Source organism: Lissotriton vulgaris, chromosome 1_1 (genome assembly GCF_964263255.1).
Source record: "Lissotriton vulgaris chromosome 1_1, aLisVul1.2, whole genome shotgun sequence".
Taxonomy (NCBI): Eukaryota; Metazoa; Chordata; class Amphibia; order Caudata; family Salamandridae; genus Lissotriton; species Lissotriton vulgaris.
Window position 1 is genome coordinate 478,795,002 of NC_141685.1, and position 24,467 is coordinate 478,819,468.

Here is a 24,467-nt window from a genome sequence, read left to right on the forward strand (position 1 = left end):
CCCTTCTGAAAAAACCCACAGCTGACCCCACCGAACTCAAAAACTACCACCCCATCTCGCTCCTTCCATTCCCGGCCAAAGTCATCGAGAAAGCTGTCAACAACCAGCTCGCCGCCTTCCTCGAAGCCAACAAATCCCTCCACTCCTCACAGTCCGGCTTCCGAGCCAAACACAGTACTGAGACCGCACTCATCGCAGCAACAGACGACATCCGAACTCTACTGGACAATGGAGACACAGTCGTCCTCATCCTCCTCGACCTCTCCGCAGCCTTCGACACAGTCTGTCATAACACCCTGTTACAACGACTCAGAAACATCGGAATCCAAGGAAAAGCACTGGAATGGATCACCTCATTCCTTGCCGGAAGAACTCAGAGAGTACGCCTCCCACCATTCAAGTCAGAGGCCACTGAAGTCATCTGCGGCGTGCCACAAGGATCTTCACTCAGCCCCACCCTCTTCAACGTATACATGATCCCCCTCGCGACCATCGCACGCCAACACAACCTCAACATCATCTCCTACGCTGCTGACACTCAACTGATCCTCTCACTCACCAAAGACCCAGACATCGCCAAAACCAACCTACATGAAGGAATGAAAGAGGTAGCCGAATGGATGAAGCATAGCCGTCTGAAACTGAATTCAGACAAAACAGAAGTCCTTATCTTAGGTACCTCCCCCTCTGCTTGGGACGACTCTTGGTGGCCAGAGGCCCTTGGTAAAGCACCCATCCCGACGGATCATGCACGGAACCTAGGCGTCATCCTGGATTCCTCACTCTCGATGACCAGACAAGTCAACGCCGTCTCTTCATCTTGCTTCAACATTCTTCGCATGCTCAAAAAAACATTTCGCTGGATCCCCACCGAAACTAGAAAAACGGTCACCCATGCACTGGTTACAAGCCGCCTGGACTACGGAAACACCCTCTACGCCAGTACCACCGCAAAACTTCAGAAAAAACTCCAACGCATCCAGAACGCATCAGCCAGACTCATATTAGACATCCCGCGTAAAGAACACATTTCTGGTCACCTGAAAAACCTCCACTGGCTCCCCGTCAATAAGAGGATAACTTCCGCCTCCTCACCCACGCACACAAAGCTCTTTACGAACTTGGACCCGAATGCCTCAATACACGTCTTTCCTTCTACACCCCACCCCGCCTGCTGTGCTCTTCCAACCAAGCCCTCGCTGCTGTTCCCCGCGTCAACAAAACCACCATGGGAGGAAGATCATTCTCCTACCTAGCGGCCAAAACCTGGAACTCACTTCCCATGCACCTTCGCCTCACTCAAAACCACCTAGCATTCAGAAAGCAACTTAAAACCTGGATATTCGAGAAGTAATTCCCCACCCCTCTTCAAGCGCCTTGAGACCCTCTGGGTATGTAGCGCGCTATATAAATTTATTGACTTGACTTGACTTGACTTGATATCAGTGGCATTGCACATGTATTAAAGACAATTTTTTCGGGACGTTAATACCATTTGAAACAGTTCTGGGCATCTTCCTGAATTTTGTCCATTCTGTCTTTGGCGGCCTACCTTTAATTTTGGGACTCGTAGCAGGAATTTTATTTTATTTTGTTCCTTCTGCTACGATATGGCAATCCAATCCACAAGCAAGACTCCAGCAACGATGGAGGAGACGATCCTAGCAATACGCTATCGAGACCGTATCGGGTAAGAGATCTGAGTACAACTAGGTTGCACATGTATTTAAGACAATTTTTTCGGGACGGTAATACCATTTGAAACAGTTCTAGGCATCTTCCCGAATTTTGTCCATTCTGTCTTTGGCGGCCTACCTTTCATTTTGGGACTTGTAGCAGGAATTTTATTTTATTTTGTTCCTTCTGCTACGATATGGCAATCCAATCCACAAACAAGACTCCAGCAACGATGGAGGAGACGATCCTAGCAATACGCTATCGAGACCGTATCGGGTAAGAGATCTGAGTACAACTTGGTTGCACATGTATTTAAGACAATTTTTTCGGGACGGTAATACCATTTGAAACAGTTCTAGGCATCTTCCCGAATTTTGTCCATTCTGTCTTTGGCGGCCTACCTTTCATTTTGGGACTCGTAGCAGGAATTTTATTTTATTTTGTTCCTTCTGCTACGATATGGCAAGCCAATCCACAAACAAGACTCCAGCAACGATGGAAGAGACAATCCTAGCAATAAGCTACCGAGACCGTATTGGGTAAGAGATCTGAGTACAACTTGGTTTCTTTCATTCAGACCAATCTGGCAGGATTGCATCTTACCTGTGCTTCGATGTTTGCTATGCGTAGGAGAATGCGTGTTGGACGTCTGTCTTACACTACCATCAGCAGTACCAATGGATATCGATACTTTGCTTTGTCCAGTAACGACTCGTGCAACGTGTTGTCCCCAGCGGCTACCTATTCTGATGACGGCATTCGTTGAGACTTCACCACTAAGAGTAGGTGGCGGTAAAGTACGAGAGGAAAGCAGCACCAAACAGGTACAACCTTCTGTGAGCATTGCTGATCCAAACATCGATGATAGTAATCACGCACAGAACTGCACAGTTACAGTATTTTCAAACTTGGTCGAACTTTCACCTGATGTTGTAGACCAATTTTTTGCAAGCCTGTCTGATATGATGTTCTCCCCTGAACAACGAGAATAACTTTTAAAAACAACAAGCACACAGCGTTCCCTGAACTCTGAATTTGGCCTTCAGTTCTGTTAAGCAAAGCAACTGAAAACATTTGGAACTATTTTTTCCCCCGAAAGTGAAATTATTTTTCTTTCAAATCAAAAATATTTACCATTTTTTCCGGCACATGGTACTTTGCTTAAAGTAGAACTATTCTTAGAGAACAGAGCTTCTATTTTTAGAGACATTATTTATTTAGAGACAATATTTTACCTCGGCCTCTAGCACTTGTACAGTATCATATAAATATGTGATGGAATGGTCTTGACCTTCTTTTCTGTATACAGAGCCATTTCATGTGTAATTTTCGCAATTCATTCAGCTGATATATATATGCATTTACCTGAATGATAACCCAGCTTGAAAATTGTACAGTACCAATACTCATTTTCGTGTATAAACCATACACCATTTCAAATGCACTTATGTATTTTGGGGTGGGATGGAAAACACACATGCATCGTATGTTTAATATTGCTTATTTCTTAGTAATGATGGACATTAATACATGGAGTGGGTGTTATATTTGTATCTAGGACCCTAATTCGATATTCCTGATTCATGCCCTTATGTGGGTATAACAAATAGTATCCTCATAAAGGCATAAGAATCATATCCATATTTAGTAATAGCCCATGCAGTCCATAACACAGCAAGGCTACTCCCATAGACTCCTAGAAAGCACAACGTGTTCTTTAAACAAACCAAGCCTCCAGAAGTCCGGGAATTCCCCCTGCTTTTGTTTTGATTTTCACAAGAACTCCTGGAGTCCAGAAAGAACTGTTAGTTCTTAGTGACATCTTATGTCCAACCTTACGTCAAACCCGGCACCTTTCAGGTATAAATATACCAACGTTGCCTTAAGCAAACACACAGTGGTGTGGAGCAGAGCGGCTATCTATTTATCCGAAGCCCAGCTGATGCGAGAGCCGATTGAAGCCACCCCTCCTTTTGACGCGGTGGAGAAGCTGCCTTTTCTCACGCCGAAAAAATCCAGCTCCGGTGTTCCTAAGTCACCCTCGCGGGTTGCTGGGAGATCGAGTCCTGAGACGCGAGATACAAGACCTCCTTCATTCTGTAACCAAAGTACGGAGCTGATTATAACCTTAGAGAGAACTCTTGATTCCGATACTTGGCAAACACCTAACTTAACTTAAAACTGCAACTTACTTACTCCTTCCCAAGTATTAGGCTTAGGTCAGGTACACCGGGGTAGGCGTATCTTAGAAGCACCAGTTGAGTTCGTTAGTCAATGTTTTTATGTATGTATATATTTTATCCATTTTAAAGTATCATATGGCTAAGAAACCATATCAATGCTTTTACATTTTTATTTCATAATACTACTTTTACTGTACGCACTTTACTTTATGATAAGTATTGCAATTGTGGCAATTCATTTCTCTTGCATGAGGAAGAAGACTGGTCAATAAAATAACACTTTTTATTGAAAACGCCTGTTTCTCTATTTCTCTGCACTCTGGTGAAATTAAGCATGCACGATTGACTGAGTGGAATAGCTGTCTATTGTTTTCACACGACTCTAGAGATACACTCTTTATTCTGAGGGAGCAAAGTTGTCATGTTTATGCGGTTGTCAGAAACTAATCCCTTCTTGTCTAAATCAGGACGGTTAACCCTTTCCTGAACAGTCGAGAAAGTTTCTAGTGACCTCTGAGCTAGCTGGCAAAACTAATTAAGTCTAACATAGTCAGTAGAGACCTAGATGACCTCAGTCCTACGTCTACACTGCTGTTTATGTTATTCCAATGCCCAGAGCCTATTGGGAATATAGGAACTACAAGACTGCCTCTGCGCTGTAACTTTTCCCACATCAGAACGAATTATTTTTTATTGAGCAGAGCAACAAGGATAATTATCAAATAATCAAAAAACATATTAATCACAAATGAAATTGTGCCTGACAATCTCATTAAATACATGACAACAAGGCATAAATAGACATTGGCAAATGTTTCAATTGATGTAATACAGCTGTAAAATACGAATTAAAAGCACATTCTTGTCACTAGCCGGCCAGCAGTGCTCTCCCCATATACATTTACATTCAGTTTAAGATTTTTGTTCTCTCCCCATCTTACCAATAGCTATCTAGAATAAAATCTTCTGGGTTTCAAAAGTGCTAAAGTGCTAAAGAGTCACAAACGACCTGGCTTAAGTTTTGAGAGCAGCTAAATATTTTCCAGGTCTCAGTAAACTTTTAGTAAACTTTCTTAAACTTTTTAGTTGCCCCCACATGCCATGCATAAGCTTCTACAAAGGTCCTGCGCTTCATATTGTTCAACCATTTCTCATATGAATGCGCTTTTGCCAATCTCCAATTTTGTATAACTAAGGAGCGAGCAACAAGAGTCAAGATGGCTAAAATGTCCGCTCTGATTTTGACAGGCAGATTAGCCCCCCCGGCTTGTTATACCAAAGAGGGCCGCCTCCGCTCATACGGTTTTGGAAATGCCTGACTTATGGCCGCAAAAATCCAATCCCAAAACACCCCTAGTTTTCGAACGGTGAAAAATGTATGTCTCCATCCCCCTTCACCATCAGCCAAACAACGAAAACATCTATTCTCCACCGCAGGATGGATTTTATTCAGTGCCTTGGGGGTAAAATAAGCCATCTAACGGGACAAGATTGGAATTTTTTTCAAATTGGCGGTTCTTAAAGACTTACTGCCTGTTAGGGATAAGGCCTGCCACTCCCTGGGTTACTCGCCCCAAAAACCTCTCAGCCAATGGTGATTCTCTTTGGGAGCACAGCAACCGGTTCCTGTTGCCCACCCCTCTAACATTTGCAGTAAATAACACAGTCACCAATTTAGTTGGAACACCACAAGATAAGAGATTATAGTTCATACATTGTGCAATTTGTAGCTATTCAAAAGAAACCGGCTTGTTGCGATCACATCTAATCTGTACTTCTTACCAAGTGATCACTCTTTCCTGAATAATAAAATACCCCAATACTTCCAAACTGCAATCCTTCCAAATCTTAAGATGACTGGAATGATTATGAAGGCTCAAACTTTTATACTCGCTTAACTTTAATACGTCAAGCCCAGAAAAGCCACTCTGTTTAAAAAAAAACCTGTGGTCTACAAGAAAATTCCAGGAGAGTTTTATATATAGTTTCTTTGGGGAGTTTTGAAGTTTTAAGAAATGTTGGGGTCTGCGAGACAGCTTCTAGTATCATCCTGTCAAAAAAGAAATTATCTAATCGCTGTGTACTGGACAATGAACATGCTGTTAAATCCAAAGTCACTGACTCATAGTATGTTTGAATATGCGGTAATGACAGTCCAGCTAAATTATATTCCCAATCCTTCATGGAGGGCTTGTTGGTTGAAATCATTTCCTGACTCTAGCATCTAAAAGGAAGAGAGGGGCTAAACTCCTTGTGTAGCAACACTTTGAGTGATTTCCTGCAACATGTTCCAAGCTCTTGGATGAATTGCATTTAGTTTCCTGCATAGCCGCTCTTTCTCGAAGCTCTTTGTCTCTCCTGAGCTTGGCATGGCCCAGTTTTCTGTTTAATTGAACGTTCCTTCAGTCAAGACTCTCAGGCTTCTAGAAGCCCCATCTCCAGTATAAAGGTTTATTTCTCTTTTACTGCTTCTGTAGGGCACATTCCTGCTAGGTGTTCCTAAGTGCCTGCGTCAATGTGGCTACCAGAAATGGTCGCCTTATATCTGGCACTCAAAGACAGTGAAGACCCAGGTCTCCAGACCCAAAGGTGCCTGAGAGGGTCACCCAGATGCCTGAGTTGGGACAAGTTATTTGCGTTCAAGCAGGTGGGATTTTGATTTTATGGCGTTTCTTGGCTAGATATCCTGCTTGAGTAGTGTATTTTCTATTTGATGTATGATTCATTGCACATGTGTAGACACATTTGGCCAAGATGTTTCTTTGATTTCTGACAGGTGCAATTTGGTGCTAAGATTTGTCTTTTTGTAATTTTTAATGTCTTCATTCATCCAAGGGGTTTTCTTTTCCTTTTTGGCCTGTTTTTATGTTTTAAGTGTGACTGTTTTGTCAAAGACTGTGGTCATCTTCACAGAGCGTGTTGTCCCCACTTATGATTTTGAAGTTAGACACATTTCAGTGATCCATATTTAGTTTATTCCAGAGTGTGTAGGTTACTGCTGGATTGAATAACTTATTTTAGAGTCTTGAAGGAATCTTATCTGAGTAATATGAGGTGATAATCAGTCCGTTGATTGTTTTGCATGGATAGATAGATAGATTATTTGGGTTGCAGAATATGGGAGCATATCATCAAGGGCCATATTGCCGCTTTCCTGGTGTTAAAAGCCAGAAAAGCGGCGATATTCACAGCTCACTATCAGCAAGCTCGCGCTAAGCCTTTTTATCGCTAGTTTCCATGTGTTTGCTCCCATTTTCTTATCGCCCTGCATGTCATCGCTAATGACCTGCAACGTAGGCGTTCCAGGAGCAAAACTGCATTGACAAAGTCGCTAACAATGCTTTTCTTGATTAACAATCCTGCAGCAGAGCCGCTTAGCGACAAGATTAATCGCGCTAAGCCCCCTTATCGCAGGATGTTAACAACTGCTTAAAAGTCAAATAAGCTATCTACTTAATGGGAGGTGTATTGTATGGTTAAGGTCACTGGGGTGTATCAGCAAGGATCACCTTATGTCCTACATTTTAACTCTTGTTTTCAGGTGATACTGGCGCTTTTCACCGCTATTGCTGGATTTCATATTGCCTCGGAGATATGTCTTGATAATAATGCGCTATTTCGGCGTTAAAATCCAGCGATAGCTGGCGATATATGAAATAGTGCTAAGCACGCTAAGCGATGTTTATCGCAAGTTGTTGTTAATTTGCCCCATGGTGTCTAATGTATGACCTGCTATGTGGGTTAAGTGGTTACAATCTGTATTAGGGTGGGAGTGGTCAAGACTTCTGAAGTTTGTAAAAACATGTTTAGGTTGGCGAGGATGAATAGGTTGGGATGGGTAATGCACAGGCCTGAAGTGTTTATTATTTGATGGAGACCTGCATAGTAGGAGGAGGTTGCAGGTAAATGTAGGAATTGAGTTGCATTTAATAAGCAGAGCTTCACAACCTTGTAAATATTATCACCCATGTTTTGGCAGTTTTATTCTCCATTCTTTCACTGTCAATTCATTGCAAAGCATTTATATCATGGTAGAACTGTTTCATGAAATGCTGGGGCCATATGTTTTATCCTGTACTTATATAGTTTCATAAACTGAAAAAAGTAAATTTGGAAACACTCTCTTAATCATTTTTCTGTAACAAATATTAGGTCTTGTTTACAGTAAACAGGTCAGAGATATTGTGTTAGTTTTTTCTCATTGTTATGTTGTTATGTTATGTGCTATTGATTTGGTATCCCGGTGCTTGGGCAGGTTTGTGGTCCCCAAGGAGTTGAGGAACTCAAGAAGTGAGAAGGAGGCTCTGATATGTTGGGGGAGGCCGTTCCATATCTTGGGTGAAATGTAGGAGAGTAAACAACCTCCAATTTTGCTTTAGCATATGCTGGGAATGTGTGCAAGTGAGAATGAGGCAGAGCCTAGGTGGGTTGGTGTAAATGTATGTGGTGGTTCAGGTATTCTGAGTCTGTGTTGGGTAGGGCTTTGTATGTGAGCATGAGATGTTTGAATTGGCTATGCTTGTGAATAGGGAGCCAGTGAAGCTTCCTGAGTACATTGTGATGTGAGTGCAGCTTGGGGGGGTCGAATATGAGTCTTTCAGCAGTGTTCCTGATGGACTGGAATCTGTGTTGGGGTTGTTTGGAGAGTACGGCATATAGAGTGTTACCTTAGTCCAGCCTGCTGGTGATGAGTGCCTGCATGAAGGTCTGACAGGTGTTCAGAGGCCACCATTTGAAGATTGTTGGCAGCATCCGTAGGATGTAGAAGCAGGAGCTGCACACTGCATTGACTTAACCCCCCATGTTGAGCTTGTCATCTAGGATGATCCCTAGATTTCCTGCGTGGCCTGTGGCTGTGGGTGTTGGTCACAGCCCCAAAAGCAATCAGGAGGAGTCTCATGGGGAGGTCTTGTTGCCAAAGACCAGTCCTCCCCTCTTGTCGAAGTTGAGTTGCAGGTAGTTGGCTCACAAACAGTCTTCTACCATGGTTATGAAGTTAGTTAAGTTGGTTCTGTTGGTGGTTGGTTTGTCTGTCAGGGAGAGGATGAGTTGGGTGTCATTAGAAAAGGAGATGACAGTGATGTCTTGTGATTGTATGATGTTGGTGAGCGGTTTTATGTATATGTTTTATCACTAAGAATTTTAACGAAGTTAGAGCTACCTCCTTAATAAAATATTCTTTTTTGGTGAGTAGTCCATACTTCTTTTAAATTTTCCAGTCACTATCTTCAAAAAGGACCCAATGAAGATAAATGGCAACCAACTGTCTTGTTGGTGCCTGAGGGTTCTTCTTGTGGCACTCTGCTTGCAATCTCCTCTGTTTGACTGCTCTTTGTTTGGAATGAATTTCTCTACTTGGTGGTAGCCAATGACTATCCCTGTATCTTTTTAGTCACTCTTTTGTTGATTCGGATATGTTAAAAAGGGAACTATCCCTGTGGTACTCCGAATATCAATTTCTTGTCTCTGATGTGAAGGGTGGTAGCCTGACCCTTTGGGTTCTTCCTGTGAGGAAGGAACGGATCCATTTGAGAGTGGATCCTTGTATGCCAATCTTGTGGAGTTTCTAATGAGGGTGCCATGGGAGACAGTGTCAAAGGCTCCAGAGAGGTCGAGCAACATTATGGCCACTGTTTATCCTCAGTTCAGGATGATTTGAATGTCATCGGTAGCGGCGATGAGTTCAGTTTACGTTCTGTAGTTCTTTCTGAGTGTTGTCTAGAAGATGGTGAAGTTCAAGGTGGGTTGTGATGTGCTTCTTGATGGCCTTTCTGATCACTTCAACTGGATAGGGAAGCATGGAGATGGGTCCGAAGTTACTAGGTTGATTTGGGTTAACTGTGGGCTTCTTGAGGAGGATGTTGATTTTTGCAAGTTTCCATTCATCTGGAAAGTGGTGGGTGTGATGGAGGCATTGATGATGTGTGTAAGGGTGGTGCAGATTGGTGATGTTCCCAGGTTGTAGATGTGATCGGGGCATGGGTCAGTTAGGGCCCCTGACTTGACGTCTGTAGGTTTGCTGCTGTGTCATTTCTGGCGAGGGTTGTCCATTCAGTCATGTGGCCATCTTGGTTTGTGGTGGGTTGGCTAGCAATGAGTTCTCTGGGGTTGGGTTGGTCTGCGGAGTTGCTGTAGATGTTTGCAATTTTTCTGTGGTAGAAGTTGGATATGTTGTCGCAGAGTTGCTGGGAGGCCACAATGCTGTTCACATTGATCCAGCACTGCTCTCAAACAACCCTCAAATCATTACGGATTACTCAGGAGCTATCACACTTCACTCATCGGTGGGGTCCATTGCACCGCAAGTCACTCATATACGCAAATCACACTGTTCCTGAGATTTAGATTTCATAAAAACAGCATTAAAGGCACCCCACTGTTTGGTCAATGGATCATCTAGTAAAAGTTAGTTGATGGACAAAAAGACCTGCTTAATTCTCCATTTATTTAATTTTCTTTTGTTTTAAGTTTCTAGCATGACCTTACGCTTGAAAGTTTTAATCTTTATCTGGAAAATCTAGTTAGACATTTCTTAAATCACTTCAAGTAAAGGATAAGAATAATTCAATTATTTTACATTTATTAGTAGAATAGTTCAATAATGATAAAATTCAAAGACATATTACCCTTCTCCTTGGTAAAAGAAATCAGTATTAAACAGCAAAGTTCCCAAAGACAGCCTTTCTATCTTTCTTGATGTTCACCTCTTATCAAGACTCCCTCCCATCAAAAGTTAGAGTCAGGAAAATTTCAAATTCTTTGCACCCAAAAATCGATCAGTCCGACAGCATGTCGTGGTGCAAAAGAAATTCAGAGCAAGCGTTTTTTCTCTCTTCCAAAGAGCCTCTTTTATACCCTTTTCCCCTAACTATCTAACTAAAATTTGAAACTTTTGGGGTCCACACTTCAATTTTCATTGGTCCATTTGAGGGGTGGATGAAGATCACCTCATCTCCTCATTGTCTAATTTTTCACCAAGTCACTTCCATAATTCTAATGCGTTCATAGTTGTCCATATTGCAAAATATCAATTTTGTCCTTAGTTAATTGAAAGCATTATCGCACTATATTAGTATGACAATTCACAAGAATAATGTATTTTGATTTGCAAAACAAGCAAATTAGTATCACACATGTACTTTTCTGTGTTTGTGTTTTTCTTTCTGTTGGTTAGACTTCACTTGATTATCATATATTATGGTTATGAGAAAATGATTTTACGAGGGGTATAAAACATTTTTTGCTACAGCCTTGTTCCATAAACAGTGGCTGAAGTGAGATCCTTAATGATCGAGAAGATTTCCTTGCAGCTGTTTTTTTATGTCTCTTATTTGCTGCTGATAGTGTCTGAGTGCAGCCTTGTAGGTAGTTCTGGCAGTGGTGTTGTGGCTTGCTCTCCATTTCCTTCCTAGCTGGTGTTTTGGAGGTCTTCTGTGTACCAACTGGCCAGCTTGTATGATCTACTATGCTTGCTGGGTTTGATGGGTGTGAGGGAGTCTGTGCAGTTCTTGATCCAGTTGATGAAGTTGTTGATGTCCTTATCGAGGGTGTCTGTGGGGCTAGGTTGATCCGTGCTGAGGGCGCTGAACCCTTGATCATGCATTGTCCAGGATACAGTTGAGCTGCTGTGGGCTGTGTTTATAAGCAGAGTTGATTGAAGCCAGGTTAGGTTTTGTATATTCCTTTGTGGTCAGGAGTAATGTGTCATGTTTGGTTGATTGAGATACTCCTTCTTGCAGTGGCAGCCGGTAACTTTACAAGGGAGGGATGCAGGGACAACCACAAGCACACATACACCTCACTAACACCCATTCATTCACACAGCCATACACACCCTTTCACAACACTCACAAATACCCATACATACAGTATTACACGCATGCTCACACATAAAACGTATCTCAACAGCAGCTCAGCATTCGAGGATTGGAACTGTTGCCTTCCCTCATTGGCTGAGAGGAAGGCAGCTGTCCCAAGCCTCAGAGGTCCCACAGGGCTGTGAAATCCTCCGCCTGGAAAGGTTCAGCTCAGACAGCCAGGAGCCTGTGTATTTAGCGCATGTCTAGCACCTGGCTTCCTGTCCTGAACCAGGAGAGTGTCTGTCAGGCTGACCTTTGTTCAGCCTGACAGACAGTCTTCTTGCCTGGGAAAAGGAGGGGCGCATGGCCCCTCAGCATGTATGGATGAACCGCCACTGCCTTCCTGTGAATTAGAGCTACTGAAACTGTGGTTGGCTGAGATGTTAATTGAACAGTTGGTCCTTGCATCATTCTCTGGACCATCACTGTACTGCTGACAAGTAAGCATGGGTGAATTTTGCGAATTCGCAATCCGCGAATGTGCGGATTTGCGAATTCGCTATCTGCAAAATTTGCGAATTTGTGCGAATTTGCGGATTTTTGTTTTTTGCGTGTTCGCGGGGTTTTTTGCGTGTTCGTGTGTTTTTTTGCGTGTTCGTAGGGCTTTTTGCGTCTTCGCGAGCCGCTTGCATAGCGAAGTTACCCATGCAGTCGTTTATGGGAGAGGGAGAGAGAGAGATAGATAGATAGATAGATAGATAGATAGATAGATAGATAGATAGATAGATAGATAGATAGATAGATAGATAGATAGATAGATAGATAGATAGATAGATAGATAGATAGATAGATAGATAGATAGATAGAAAGAGAGAGAAAGAGAGGGAAAGAGAGAGGGAGAGAGAGAACGAGAGAACGAGAGAAAGAAAGAGAGGCCGGATCTCTGAAGGACCAGATTCCTGAGTTGCCCCTACAGAACATACAGCTTTTTATTTTTAGCAAAATGCATATGAAAATTGTGCTGTAAAGGTCTCTTTTAGTTTAACCCCTCCTGACAACTCAAAATGGGTGTATTTGCCATCATCTCCCTTCTTCCTGTTTTTTATATCTGTAAGTGCTTCCTGATGAGGTTTAATTCCTTGGACAGGTGCCTCGTTGCCTACTTGTAACTATTCTCGGACCCTGCTTCAAGGGTCAGAGCAGGGTCAGAGAATAGTTGCAAGTAGGCAACGAGGCGCCAGGAAGCAATTAGCAGCAGGTGTCCAAGTTGAAGTTAATTTGTTTGTAACCCTTGTGTAAAAGGTTACAAAGAAATTAGGTTCAACTTTTGCACCTGCTGCTGTAACTCTTGCTTGGCTGAAAATTCGTCCCCGCTGATTCGCGGATTTTACTGCGATTTCGCGAGATTCGCGGATCGCGATATCGCGGAAAATCCGCAAAATCGCCCGCGAAACGGATTTTACGCCCACCCTTACTCACAAGACTCTCTGATAATTTAGTTGAGTTGTTGTAAGATGGTGAGTAGAAGCCTTTGTGTGTCTTGCAAAATGGGTTGATGGACAATTGTTGTTTGGTGATGTGTGAGGTAACGCTTGGAGCTGTTGTGATGTGTTGTGTTTATTTGTGTTGTAGCTAAGGAGATGCACATCACACAGCACCGTTAGTGTTTATTGTTCTTTCGTCCACCAGCTTTATTTCCCTATTCTGTACATATTATGTAAGCTAAGGTGTTTATCAAAAGGAACATAACAAAAAAAATCAAAACAGTTGTACAAACAATAGTGAAGAACGCATGCTCTACCTATGACATTTCTCGATCTGCAGGTTGTAACTTTTAGGGAATCACAATAAAATCGTAAAATATATTTCAGCTGGCACTAACTTTCTTCGATTTACAAAAGCTAGTAATTTTCACTTTTCCAATGGCATGGCTGTAAATAAGCCACCAATTGTTGCTTAGCCATTCAAGTAAAAATGAATAATATAAAATACTATTTACATTTTTATGTTCTGGCATGTGATTATTTTCAGTAGATGTTCCTTTGTAGAAAGCTCCCTTCCAACACATATCCAAAATATCTGCTCTCTTGGGAAATTCAGATGAGCTGTGAAACAGCTTTTGTTCTCAGCACCATTTTATTAATGTGATTAATCCATCTGGCGTCAACAGCTGTCGAAGGCAATTATTTGTATTATCTTGCATGATGTTATTCTCCGAAATGAGATGCACAACTCAGTGTTTTTATTTGTATTTGCTTAGGGACTTTTAGTGCTCCATTGTGAAATGCAGAATAAGGCTGTAGATACTTAGATAGGTAGCTGTCAATTTCTAATTATTTTTTTAGCAGTCACTCTCCCTGGAATCTCAGACTGTTGACTCGACTACGCGCAAACTTATTTCAGGAACATGCATTTGACTCCAAACATGCTCATCATTTACTTATCGAACAACATTGAATATGTTATCGTGGCAATCAGTGTATATAATTTGAGGTGTATATCACTTCCCCAATCTCTAAATCAGGCCACATAAGTAGGTTAAAAGCTTGCTACTGATATCCATGTGATCTGTAATCCGCAAGTTTGGACCCTGATAGGTCTGACTGAGCCTTTAATTCATTCGTGGTTGATAAATGAAGTACAATTTACATCAGATATCAATAAATTATTTTCTTGGCAATGCTTCACATAGAAGATTTCCTGTAGTAAAAACTATATTAATATGTAATGCCTCGGAGCCGATCAACATGCCAACTGAAGTACTGGATTTACATGTATTACAGAGATATTCACACCACTGGATTGGAGGGGAAAATGCTTAGATACCGTGTCAGCTTTCTAAACCACCTTTTCAAAGACATGGGCTCTGTTAGCAAGTGTTTCTTAACAAGGAAAATCATTTTGCAGCAAGTGCATCCATAAGGCAAGATAGGTAAACAGCATATTTTCACCACCCATTGGTCCCTTTATTATTGGAAATAAGGCTCTAAAATTACAGTTTATCATTATTTTATTGTATCATAGTTGCATTATAGAGCCACTCAAATCTCAGATAAGGCATCAAAGTATTTAGGGAGATGAGTAGCATGCTGTTATATAGGGTGTATCCGGATAGAAATGGTGTGGGTCTGTTGCGTGGCATATCTAGTAATTGTCTTTGGGTCATGCATGATGAGCAGAAGGCTGCTCTTATCATGTCAAATGTTGCTACATCATGTGTGTTGTTGTTGGAAATGTGCCATTTCTGAAGGGTCAACCTAGATTTTTTTACTTCTGTAGATGAGCCTGTGTTTATTGGCCTTAGGATTATGTGTACTTTACTCCTGCTAACCACTGGTAAAGTGCTTGTGCTCTACCTTCTAAATATGGTAAAAGTTGGCATATACCTAATTGGCACGTTTCGCTTATATTAAAGTCCCTAGTATATGGTCCTACATGTACCCAGAGCCTATAAATTGAATGCGACTAGTGGTCTGCAGCACTCATTGTGCACTAACTAAAGTAGCACTTTAAAACCTGTCTCTTGGACTGCAGCTTGGGTGTCCATTTTTGGAACAGCTATTTGTACCTGGCAAAATAAACCTTTTGCCAGGCAATAGTTTAAATTGCGAGTATAGAGAGGAAAGAATCGCTTGAGCATTTGTTTGAAATGACGGTTATAATGAGATGACGGTACAGATACCTGGAATATAAGCAGGTAATTAAAATAAAATGGGACTGAGGGAGGTTATAATGTCAAGATGCAAGAGCACAGGGTCCGGGCATTTAATTTATGTTGTAGTGGAGGGGTTTGAGGCATGTACAGCATGAAGTTAATGCAGAGAACATTGGGTAAGTTTAGTTTTTACCTAGCAACGAGAGCAAAAATTGGCATGTTTAATATCGAGGATGGAGTGGGGGAGTTCACCGCGTGTAGGAAATTCTTGACAAGGTTCCAATAATATGAATGCACTGAGGGCGCATCGGTAACCATTTAGTATTAAATGGTAGAATCATGTTAAATTTTTTTTATCAGATTTATGTAGAATGTATTTTTGCAAGAACATAGTAGCACTTAATTATAGAAGGCTAACACAGGTTTTTACATGTTTAAATCCAAACAGCTTCCCCTGACGAAGGGCAAAAGAGGCCCGAAATGCATTGGGATTATGAATTTTGCTGTGTGACATGAATTAAGTGTCCCTCGTGATGTGGTATGGGGCCTGGATTGGCACAACTGCTTCATGTGAAAAAAATGGGTCTCTGGACAGTCTTACAGTGAACTAGAAAGCTATGTTGGATGAATTTTGAAAATTATGGAATAAAACATTGATTTAGGAAATTAGAAAAGTTTGCAAGCCATGTTTTTGATGCTGTGCGACTGGATATGCAGTAACAAGTTGCTGCAATCGTTGCTGAAAACAAAATCTTTTGCCAGGCCAAAACCTTCGTTTTTAATACTTGTAAGTCACCCGTAAGTTATGTCTTAAAACTCCATCGAGCGGGGTGCCTGGAATTTAAAAAATAGGAGATGAATACTTTATGTTTTAATTTTCCTGCCAGTGAAAAAACAATGAAAGTCTTTTTTTCTCTGTAGTAAGGCTGGTTCTCTCATACGTTAACACTGGTTTAAACTATTTACTTTAATAGGTGCTAAGTTCAGTGGCTAGAAAGAAGGTTCATGGAGTGATTTAAATAGCAATTAAAATCAAACTTAGCATTCAATTTGAACTTTAAATTATTATTTTAGAAATTACTGTTTTAGAAAGTTTTCTTTCCAGTGTTCAGCTGTCACCTGACCCCTGATGGCTACCCTGTGGTGGGTTGAGTATTGTTCCCAGGCAGTGGACAAAGTAGATATCCTCCCTTGACAGGATGGACTGGGGTACTGCAAATGAAGCTGACACCTAGGCCTGCCTTCCTTTTGGCTCTCTAGTCAGAACTGGACCAAACCCAGTGGGGGTAGAGGACCTCACCAGAATAGTCTTTAGGGGGTGATCAAAGGCTTGACCTCCACCTACAGAATGGCACTGTGCATAATTGTGGACCCTATAGATCACATCTGAGAACATTCTTGGACCAGTGACGAATCAGAAGAAGGACAACTTTGCTGTCTAAAGAATCCAAAGGAAGACTGAAGCAGCTTGACTTGAACACAGGACCCCAGAAGTGACTGCAAGGGTCAGTTGGCTAACCTCCTGTAATGATCTCCCAAGACACAACAGAGGTCATTCCCCTGCCGCTTCCCAATTACCCAGTACCGACTGGACCTGGCTTGGGTCTTGCTGCTAGCCTCTCTTGCAGTGAGTGGTAATGCTCAAGTGGTGGCCCTGAGGTCCTGGACCCTTGGCTGGTGTACTCCTCCTATCCCCAAACTGAAAGAATGTGTTGCTAACTTTCTACCTAGAGAACAGAAGTAGACCAGGATCAGAAGTCAAACCAAAAGCCTTAGATGTAGAATCGCCATTCGGCCTCAATTGCTGGTTGGGCCCGCTATAGCAGGCTTCAGCCGGAGCAGCATCAAGAAGCATACAATCAACATTGAGGCCTTAGTGGCTTGGACTGTGGACTTCGCCTGCTCTGACCTTTTCCACCATCATCAGTAACTACACTCACTGGGACCCTGCTCTTCAGCAACCAGCTCTAATCGAGCCCTGCTGCAGATCCATCTCTGCTGATGACTCCTCAACAACTCCTATTTCTCCCTAAACATTTCTAAGTCAGGAGATAAACTTTCCACTGGGACAAACATAGTATCTGAATCTGACTTGCGCTCCATTGCAGTTGACCTTCATTATTTGCTTTGACCTCGGCTCGTGTGACCAGATACCCAAAGATGAAACTTTGTGCTTATTGACACTATTTTTCTTTCAAATGTTAAAAATGTATAACTCTGGTTCTACATTTTTTGTTGTCAATGTATTTATTAAAATGATCAACATTTTTCTAAAATGGTTTTGAATTTTTCTTGTATTTTGTTTTCACTTTATTACGTTTTGAGTACTGCATACATACTTTACACATTGCCTCTAAGTTAAGCATGACTGCTTTTTGCCAAGTTACCAGAAGGTTAAGCACAGGTTTATTTAGTCACTCAAGTGGCTCACTCTGACAAGGATTGTGATTATTATTTGAGTTGGGTGATCACCCCAACCAGCTAATGCTTTCAATTCTTACAGTTGTTGATTGTAGAGGAACAAGAAATAAAATGCCTGTTCTTATCTAGTAATGTTGTGACTGGTTAGAAAAGAGTATTTTCAATGTTGGGCCTGTGTGGGAACTGTTTTCGTGTGTGCCTGTCAAGCAGCTACTTACTCCTAATGTGCTTATCCATGTAATGGGTCAAAAGGGAGTGACAGACAGGTGTGCATATTATTTTGCCTACCATTCTTGTGTAAGAGGTTTAGTTCTGAAGAATGGGTGGATATGGTACTGAGCCCTTCACTCTCCATGCTATCCGTTTGAGAGAAATTGGTTCTGTTTCTTGAGCTGAGGGATCCAGAGCCTTTACAGTTTTTTCTGAATTTCAGATGATCTTGGATATTTCCTGTCTTTGTGTTCCACTAATATAAGACTACTTGTAGGCAGCAATGGCTCGTGCAGGTAAGAGCAGTGGGCTGTGTGGCTGGTTCGAGGGGATTTCGCCAGAGGGTAAAGAGGGAAAATTAAATAAATTATTAATGTTTACTCTTCATCGTTCGTTGAAATACCTCGCAACCGGTCCCACAGCTCTTATCTGCATGGGCTGCGGCTGCCTGTAGGGTTGGAAAGTAAGTATGGATGTCATTCTAGAGTGATCACATGCAAGAAGTGTATGGGAAGTCCTTCAGCTAGCATGGAGCATAACACTATTCTGATCCTTATGCAAGGACAGGTATCAATTTCCACTTTTTCTAAAATGTATTTAATTCCTAAGTTGAAGCAAAACTCATACTTACACATACCTGGAGAGAAAATTTACTATTCTCAGGAGAATTTCCTTTATTAATTCCAAATCTTTTGCAGTTCAGAATTTGGCATCATATAAGTAATTAATTACAAGGAGTTAGAAGTGGCAACGAATAACACACCTGAGAGTGCTGAAGAATTTTCCTTTTTTTTATTGTTTTTATTGACAACATGAGAGATAACAAACAGAAAGCTAATAGCAGTGAAAAAAAGAAAAAAGATATAAACAAAAACAGAGACATACATTTTTCTAAAATTCATTAAACAGCGGGATAGATTTAGTAACTCATAGTAATTATAGCAACAAATACAAATCTTATTAAAATGATTATTACATCTTTCTGACAAGAATTCCAGTTCTGCCCTCCTACCAATGCTTCTAATGCTGTAAGTGATAAGAGTCTCCCAAGTTTCTGAGACATAGCTTGAATAACTCCCCGCCAGAATTCTGTTAGTTCCGGACAAAGAAAAAACATATGTTTCAAGTCAGCTGCCATTAAATCACATTTTGGACACTTTTTCCGATCACTATTAGAATAATTTGATGACCATTTTGTTATACTTTCTGGTGTGTGGTACAACTGACATATTGTTCTATATTGCTGCAATCTTAAATTAGAAGAGTGTACTGATCTAGTAATGCTAATGAGAGCGGTGGCGATAGTATTAGCTGTAACAACAGTGCCCATTTTTTGACTCCATCTCTCCGCTAATCTCGCACAGTCATCAACCTTATAGAAATTTAAACTTTTGTATCCAGTACTAATAAGCGATTTATCCTTGACTGTATATAAACAATTCCATATCTCAGAGTCTAAAATAACTGTAAGATTCAGCCTCCGTATGAGATAATCACACATCTGGTAATACTTAAGCCGCACACCTTCTGTGAGATTATATACAATGTTCAGTGTTTCAAATGTCATAAATCCATTATGATCATATAGGTCCCCAAGAGTTTTTATGCCCAGGCTAAAAAATATTTACCAACTTTATCATGAAAAATTTCTGGAAGGCCTGGATTACCCCATAGGGGTAATCTAGAATGGTAAAACGATGTCTTACACTTAATAATAAAAGCACGCCAAATAATTACAGTATCCCGCGCAGTCTTAAATTTGACTCTTTTAAAATAATTTGGGTCATTAATTCTAAAGAACATATTGGAGTCTTCAACTAGCATACATTTATGGAAAAAAAAATATTAGTAGGGTCCAATAAACGACGGAAACGGCTAAAAAAAGCTGACCAAAAATATAGTTCAAAATCTGGAAAATCAAGACCCCCTTGATTGAATGGGAGTTTTTTGATTGAATGGGAGTTTTAACAGAGCGTTTGCTCAGCGTGCTTTTTATAACCCTAAACTACTAAGGATCTCATCTAGATGTTTAAAAAAAGAGTTATCAACACGTATGGGAATAGATCGAAATAAATAAAGACATTTAGGCAAGATCTTCCTTTTTATTAGATTTATCCGCCCACTAATGCCTAGCTGCACCTTATGCCATTTTTTTAATGAGATAACTGTTTCTTTCAACAGAGCCTCGTAATTTAAAGCAGCTATTTCATTTATTTTTGCAGAGATTTTAGCCCTTAGATAAGTAGCAATGCTACAGACTCTCTGTATTGGAGCCAACGATTTATAGTTCATTAATACTTGGGTTTTGTTGGTATTTAATCTGTATCCAGAAATAGCCCAAATCTTTTTGCCTCCTGAATTATTTTTTCCTTCATAGCTTCAGACACATCTGTTGAATATATTGCGATGTCGTCTGCATATACAGTAATTTTTTTTAAGAGAGTTCGGACCTAAAATAAAAGGAACTATCCAGGGTTGATTCTGTAGAGCCAATAGAAATGGCTCCATTGTTAACGCAAAAAGCAAGGGTGACAAAGGGCATCCTTGTCGTGTGCTTCGAGATATTAGAAACTTAGAGGATTGCATCCCTGCATAGCTCATTTTAGCAGTCAGGTGGTCATATAAAGCCTGTATCCATTGTAAGAACTGGCCTTTAAAGCCAAATGCTGACAACATAGCCCAGAGAAGGTCCCACCCCACTCAGTCAAAAGCGTTTTCAGAATCCAATAGTATCATACTGAGTGGGTTCGATTTAGTCTGAGCCACATCAAATGCTGTCACAGCCATATTGAAATCAACAAACAAAGTGCCAGTACTGCGCGTTAGGTCAATATTTGCAGTGAATTGAGTTACAATCCTCAATTCGAAAGACCACTCTTTCAGTCTAGCTTCTTATAAATGCTTCTTTTTATTTTTCAGTTTTGTTTTTTATATATCTTCTATTTTTGTTGATAAACCTTTTACACAAGAATTATTTTGCAAAGGGAAGGACTTGGAGGAGTATATACAAAAACATACAAAAAGATTTTGAAGTGGGTCATGCAATTTGTCACAACTCAAATGCAATATATATCATTTCACAAAATATATGGTGAACACATTAAACATTCAATGGACAACATTGAGTGCACTTGGGGACATATACACACAAGACTAGACAAATTGGTGAGACAGTGACAAAGTAGATAGGTTATAAAACAAGTGTAAGCACCCTGTATTTGATTAAGTATTTTTAAAGACAGGTGCAGGTACTTCTACTTGATAGAACACTTGCTAGTGAATCTTTTCATGCAATAGACCATCAAATAATTCAATTTTTGAGTACAATCATGTACAGATTGGTCTATTGAGAAGTCAAAGGTCGAGGTCAGGGGTCGACGCATTTCGAATCCCTTAAAGTACAGGGATTCTCATCAGGACCGTGTGGGCTCAATCTACAAAAATAAATGAAACATACTGTCAGTCATACTATCCAACAACTCTCAACTTCACTCAGTCACACATACTCTCAGATCATACCTGCACTTTATTTTTCAATAGTCGGTCTCCCAAATGTGGAAAATGGATTTGGCTGGAATATTAAGAATTAAATGGGTTTAGTAACGGTGGTTTAACAGGAGTGGATGCAAAGCAGTTGATATTTTGCAGTTTCAATACTTACATTGACAAGCAATGTAGCGGCGTATTAAATTTTTCTAGTTGTATCAATTTCCTTTGTGCAAGTAATTCTGTAATGAGGAAAAGTACTCGATTTAATTGTTTACGCTTTGAGAGCTTGTGCTTTAGTGACAAGCGTATGCTATTGCTTATATTAGGAAACAATGTTGACGGGCTTTGGATTACGATCCCCAATGTAATTAAACCTTTAAATTTTTAAATGACGGCTTAGCGTGGTTGTGGGAGCTGACTCGCGAGTGGAGGATACGGGCGGGTTTAGAAATGGGAAATTATTCTAAAGTTGGAACAGTTATCATTTGTTCAGACCTCAATGCCTAGTTCCTTGGTACATCTATATCAACAGGCATTACCTGCTGTTAGCGCTTTCGAAAATGACAACAAAAATAGAAGATATATAAAAAACAAAACTGAAAAATAAAAAGAAGCATTTATAAGAAGCTAGACTGAAAGAGTGGTCTTTCGAATTGAGGATTGTAACTCAATTCACTGCAAATATTGACCTAACGCGCAGTACTGGCACTTTGTTTGTTGATTTCCATATTGGCGCAGCCTTACTGCGTTTAAGCCAGAGCCCCCATTATTGCCGGTCACAGCCATATTAGCATGGGCTGTAGTATTTCTTTTTGGGATGAACCCATGTTGCTGAGGTGATACCAAACTAGACATTATTGGTGCCAGATGAGTCGCTAGGATTTTGGCAAATATCTATGCATCAGTATTTATAAGCGAGATGGGTCTATAAGACCCACAATTATCAGCTGGCTTATTTTTTTTTCAGAAAAAAAGACAATCTGTGTAGAATTCCAAGAATTCGGAGCCTTTTTTCCGCCCCAATAAAACTGAGTACCTGATTAAAAAGTGAGATCAGCTCATCTGTTTATATATTATCCAACTCCAAAGGTATTGAGTCCTCTCCTGTTACTTTACCCGACGGCAAAGCATTGATTGCAAGTCTAATTTCTGCTATTGTGACATCCCCTATTGGTAAGTCTGAATTTTCATTCCCCATACATTTTATTGTGCTCATATCCATATATCTAAGTATCTCGTCCTTTACTGGGTGCCTTTCAGGAGTATAAAGTTCTTGATAATAATTGACAAATTGCTCCAAGATCTGCCTAGGATGGTTATAAACTAGATTGTTAGGCCCCTTAACTGCTTTTATAAAAGTCTTGGCCCTGTCATCTGCTACTTTATATGCCAAAAACTTGCCTAACTTTTCTCCACTCTCATACTGAGATAAATGGTACTTCTTTAATTTAGCAATACTTTTTTCCCTGAGTGTACTTTTCAAAGCGGACTTCAGGTCTAGCTAAAAAATAGCTCAATTCATCCGCATTTGTCGAGCCCAAAAGTAACGCCTCGGCTAATTGATTCTCTATTAGAAGTATATTTGCAGTGGTTTTCTTAGTTTCTCTCTTACATTCATGATTCTGTCTCCATATAAATTGTTGACTAATGCCCCTTATACTAGCCTTACAGGCATCCCATACCAGAATTGGTGAGGCTGAATCGATGTTTATATCAATGAATTCCTTCACGTGTTCCTTTAATTGTGTTATAAAGTCTAAATTTAAGAATAAATATCTAGGGAACGAAAAAAGCCGAGGACCCTGCCTCTCCACTGATGTGTTGAAAGAGAGAAGGATAGGATTATGGCCAGAGGTGACTCTTGGGCAGATCTCCATAGTACTTGATTCTAAGATCTTGCCTGAGACCCAGGCCATGCCTATGCGTTGATATATAGGTGAGCTGAATAATAGGTGTAACCTGCTACATTCGGGTGTACTACCCGCCAAGCATTCCTTACTGCATGTATTCAACCCAATTCCTTAATAGCAGCATGTGTCCTTCACATCCTCTGAAATGCCCCTTGTCTAGTAGTGTCAATATCATAGCTCATAATGCAATTAAATCACCCATTATTATGAGTTCTCCCTCCCAGCCCATCAGCTCAATGTGTACCCGATCGAAAATTGACGGATCATCTATATTTGAGCCTTATATAGCACAAAACGTATATTTAGAGCCTTTAAGTGTTAACTGAGCTATAGCGCATCTACATGCTTTATCTGAAGCTGTTTTACCAATTTCTGCCCTAAATTGCTTTTGTTTGAGAATAGCTACTCCTCGTATTGAAGCATTGAAGTCTGTACAGATGACTACGTCATAGCCTAGTTGCTTTAATACATTTCGATCTTCATAGGAAATATGTGTCTCTGATACCAGAGCTATTTGTGGGTCATACATCCTTAACTATTTTCCTACTATTCAGACCTGCCACATTCCAGGCCAAACATCTGAACAGATACATCTTAATAAATTATTACTTCCCTCTTTATACAATCCAACCAAAATAATCTTGCTAATAATATTCTTTATACAAATTATCCTCATGTTGTTTTTTCATCAGAATGTTTTGACCTCCCATAGAACCACCCAACTCCAACCCCTGACCCACCAACCCCCCCCCTTCCCTTGGCCCTTAAAGGAGGATTCCGCCCTTTAACCAGCTGCCGCTGTCTGGGCAGCCTTACAGAGTCACAGCTTTTGGGGACTGGCCCGCACCTCTTTATTCCGCCTCATGAAAATATAAAGATTATAATTATCTTCTTTCAGATCGGGTGTATTTAAGAAAAAAAAAAAGGAAAGACGAAGAAAACAGTGTTTTTAACATCCCTGCTTAATTTTATTGATCAGACATCAAGAGTTCACACATCTTTCTAGCACTGTACATCATTTTACCATCATTATTTCACATTGTTTCACATTTTATCGGCAGCGTCAGCTTGCCACTTGACCACAAATTGTTCTACTTCTTTTTCATCCAAGAAAAGATATGTG